The 4,476-nt window shown below is 51.4% G+C and overlaps 1 protein-coding gene across 1 annotated transcript in view; it reads left to right on the top strand.

The window, feature by feature from the left end:
* The first annotated feature begins 6 nt into the window (after positions 1-6).
* Positions 7-4,476, top strand: part of DNMT3B (DNA methyltransferase 3 beta) — a 37,588-nt gene continuing 33,118 nt past the window's right edge. Inside the window, exon 1 of the mRNA XM_006921713.2 lies at positions 7-36. The gene's annotated coding sequence lies outside the window, so the exon portion shown is untranslated. The remainder of the gene's footprint in view (positions 37-4,476) is intronic.

Raw genomic sequence — 4,476 nt, forward strand, 5'->3', positions numbered from 1 at the left:
TACCGCGGAGCCGAGCCCGAGCCAGGCTCTCGGCAGGTGAGAGCGCCTGGTGGTCCAGGGGAGGCTCGCGGGTCATAGGGCTTTGCGGTGGCGGGGGGTGGACTGGTGGGGGAGGGGGACAGCGGAGCAGTGCCGGGACTGCAAGGAGGGACCCTACCCTGTCCTGGGCACCTCCTGGGGAGGCGGCTCCCATCCGGCTGGAGACCAGGCACGCAAGGGGAGGAGAGGTCCTTTGACTCTACTTGGAGGAAGCGTGCAAGAAGGATAAAAGGGGTAGCGGGCATATGTCTAGGAGAAATATTAGTAAGAAGGCTACCCTTACTGTACTTCAAGAACCCAAGCAGGAGAGGTTCGTCCCCAGGGAGGAACACCGGGCGGCCTTCTCGGGGGTCTAGAAACGATTGGAGTATAAGGGGAGCTCATGGGAAGGGGGTGTCCTTACCTGGCCTCAATTTGAGAGGAAGCCTCCTTGGGCAGGGAGGCGGAATGGAAGAGAGTTCTGCCAAGGAGGTGGGCATCCGGCGTCTGTCCCTTCTGATTTGGAGCTGGGGATTCAGCTGAGAGAACTGTTTTTTCCTCTCGGATAAAAAACTAGTGGGTTTGGGTGCGGGCGAGCAGGTGGGTCAGGGTGTGAGCGCCTGTCGGGGACGTGCGCCAGAGGGGCGGGCTCCTGGTGTCCTTCTTAGATGAAGCACCACAACCTAGGCGCGAGGCGCAGTGGGGCTGCCGAGATGCCCTCGGGAGGGGCTGCCCTCTCCCAGTGCACACCTGGCTAGGAGGAGCCGGCTCGGGGGCGGCGCCTCCCTGCCCCGCCACTCTGCCTGCCCTGGGGGCTCACTTTCCATTTTTCCCCTCTTCCGGGGTGAGGCTGGTCCCACTTCCCAAACTCGCAAGTTGAGGCCTCAGAACTGTTAGCACCACCTCCTGCAAGACAGGCTTCCTTGCCCGTGTGATTGGCGAGGCAGGGTGGCTGTCGAGTCCCACTTCACCGGGAAAAAGTGGAAGCCGGGAAAGAAGACAGCGGGCGGACTTAGCAAGTTAGCAACAAGGAGCTGCTCTTGGGCCCGGCTCTTCCTGCTGGAGTCACTCACCTGTGGCAGAGAAGGGCTGCAGGAGTTCTGGGCCCGGGCCCAGCCGCAGGCCTGTGCTTCCAGCCTGCCTCCTTCCTTTACCCCTGGGCTGAGAGACAGGCGGGCTGGACCATTGTGCTTCCCTACCCGCCCCCCGCCCCCGCCGGCTCCCCGCTCCCGGTCCCCCACCGCGTCTCCCTTTTCCATTCCGCCAAGCCCAGAGGAGTGCATGAATTAAATAGAATTAAAGACAGAGTATAAACTTTGAAACTCCTGATTTCTGGATGCCGTGGGTTTTGGCCAACTGGTAGCAATTGTTTTTGGGAGACAGATCCCTGCTGGAGCCCTCACTTAAAGGGCCCAGGAGGCTGACCTGCCTCTGTCCTCCAGGAGGCCCGCTGTTGCTTGCATAAAGGCCATTGGACTCTCCAGGTGAAGACTTGATTTTTCCAGAGTTGAGCTATTTTATATTTTATCCCTATTTTATAGGGATGGCATACAGTAATCTCTCAATAAAAGTTTGCTGTTGTTGGCACCATTATCTGGCACTTGGACTAAGCAAGCTTCCCTCTTTAGGGGGATGAATGGGTTTTTGGCCTGTATTTAAATTTGTCGCTCTTAAGTCCATTACCTTCTGTGTCTTACTTATTACATCTGAGAAATGGAAACAATCTTAATGCCCCCAGATTGTGTAAGAATAAAACCAGTTTGTGCATGATTTAACCTCTAACCCTTGATCTTCAGGTATCTAGACGTGTGGTAGCCTCTATCACATGAAGCTCAAGTAAGGACTCATGGGATAGCGCTTGGCATAGAGGTGATGAATGTTGACATCTGTATTAACCAGTAGCCCCTCCTTTTAGGGTATAGCCATTAATGAGACTTAGGGATGAAGGGAAGTACCCCTGCCAGCCCCTCCTTTCCTGCCTTCCTCTACCAAGGTACAATTCCTCTCAGCTATGAAAATTTTTCCAAATCATTGTCCTGGATTTGGGAGTTGGCAGGAAGGAGTGCCTTTGTTCCTTTTTGAAAGGAGCCATGATTTTCTTTTATGGGTCAGGCCATTTTTACTACCTACCCTCAACCTTGGGGCCTACCTTGCATCCTAATTTCAGAGCTAGGCAGCATACCTTTCCCCTTTGGGGTGGAGAGGGCTGAGACAAAGGGGCCAGGGCTGGAGCTGGGGCTGGCTACATTCTGCTCCTTGAAGCCATAAGCATAACCCCCACCCCTTGCAAATGTTGGAAGAAGTGGGGCAGGGGGAGGGAAGAGCATCTGGGAGCTGCAGGGGGCTAAGGGGAGGAGCCAGGAGGTAGGGTTGGGGGAGTCTGCTTCCCTTTCTTGACTTCCTCCAGCCACGTGGGGCCTGACCCAAAAGTGCCTGTTGCCCCTCATTATTGCAGCTCCAGGGACTTGCTTCCGATGGGGGCGGGGTTGGGCAAGTTCTCCTTCCCGGAAAACTTACCTTGGGATTGAGTCCTTTGTCTCAGACCAGCTCTCATGCCAGCTGTCCCGCCTCCAGGCTCAGACACCTTTGCCAATTTTATCTGAGATGGTCCTTGCTAAATCTGAAACTCCTGGGTCCTACCCGGTGGCAAGTGCCCCCTCCCCCCAGCCTTTGATAGGTACAGGACCTCAGCTCAGGCATGCCCTCGTGTTGAACGATTTTTAAGAAAATGAATTCAGGGTGATTTTTCAGTTTATTGGTAGATCGGCGTTGCTGGAGGAGTGCAGAATTCCTCATTTTGCAGACCACACTCTTTGTAAAGCGATGGGTGGACTTGTCTCTCTTGTGGGGGCTGTTGTTCACTGGGCCCCTTTAGCAGCTGATGGAACTGAGGTTCTGGGAGATCCAGTCATTTACTTGGCACCTTGGTGGTTAGTGCTTTTTAGAACACTTTCACATCTGCCATTATCTCAGGACAGAGTTTGTCCCTCCCGCAGATAAAAAGCCCAGTGCAGGTGTAAGGATGGGTCTGGTCGTGACTCAAGTGGCCTGGTAAATGCAGAGGGAACCTGCCCATAAGGCTGCCACATCCTGTTCTTTAAAGCCATAGACAGAACCTCTACTCCTTTCTCGAGATTCTTGTTCCCATCTGTAAAATGGGTACAAGAACACACCTACCCAGTAGAGTTGCTAGGAGGACTAAATGCAATCCAGGGGCCTTTTAGCTAATCAAGACCTTAGTTGCTCATTCACAATAAGTTAGTTGGGTGCCCTAAATATTGTTAAAAGATTGTTATTTGTCAGGTCATGTTATTCGTCTGAGGCAATAGACTAAAGGGGCTTGGGCTTTGAAATCAAATCTAGATCAATATTCATACTCTCACCCATATATAAGCTAGTTACCTGAGCCTCAGTTGTTCTATCTGTAAGATAGGGATGCATCGTTGGCCAGGCCCAGAGGATGTTGAGGTTTAAATCAGTTGAGTTGCTATAGATTAAAAAACACAGTAGGATTCAATAAATGTTGTGTTAGTAGTAAACACTCAAATATTGGCAAATGGTTATAATTTACTTCCTGAGAGAAATCCCTGTTAGCATTCCTGAGTTTTCCAGGAAATAAATGAGGAATGAGGAGGACTGGACCCTCTGTTTTCTGTAGGGAATTGGAATATTAAAAAAATGACGTTTACCATTTGCGACAAACGAAAATCGAATTTCGTTGGTCCCCAACCATTTTGGCACCAGGGACCGGTGCTCCTATGAGAATCTAATGCCTGATGATCTGAGGTGAAACCGAGGCTGTGATGCTGGCACTGGGGAGCTGTGGCAAATATAGATGAAGCTTCACTTGCCTGCTGCTCACCTCCTGCTGTGCAGCCCAGTTTCTAACAGGCCATGGACAAGTACCAGTCCGTGGCCCTGGGGTTGGGAGCCCCTGCTCTAGAAGACAGTGCAGTCACCTTGGTGTTGGCTTCACAAGCAGATGGAGGAAAGTTTGGGGAAGAGATTCTTTGGAATCTGCAACCACTGGCATCTGCTCTTGTTCTTTGACTAGCTTGCCTGACCAAGTTGCTTAAGTCAATTTACCCTCAGAGATTTTCATTCATTCATTGTGGTCTACGTGGCCTTTGCCCTCCCGCAAACCCCTGCTTGTCTGTCTATCTCCCTACCCCGCCTCACTTACGCACCCCTCTGCTTTTTTTAGTTTTGTGTCTCGGGGATCAAACTTAAATTTTCCAGAAAATAGTCTTTTATGGTCTTTGAAATTTGTGGGAGAACGGTTAGCATTGAAAAGATTATGAGCAGGAAATTAGAAATGCACTTACAAAAATGACTGAGAGCTGGGTGGAAGAGAAATAACAGTCAGTGAGAAAAAGTTCTTAACCAATAAATTTCCTTTTTCTGGGACAGGTTGATGCTGACCAGGTGTGAAGGAGGGGGGCGTGGGGGTGTGGGGGT

The sequence above is a fragment of the Pteropus alecto genome, unplaced genomic scaffold (genome assembly GCF_000325575.1).
Source record: "Pteropus alecto unplaced genomic scaffold, ASM32557v1 scaffold45, whole genome shotgun sequence".
Taxonomy (NCBI): Eukaryota; Metazoa; Chordata; class Mammalia; order Chiroptera; family Pteropodidae; genus Pteropus; species Pteropus alecto.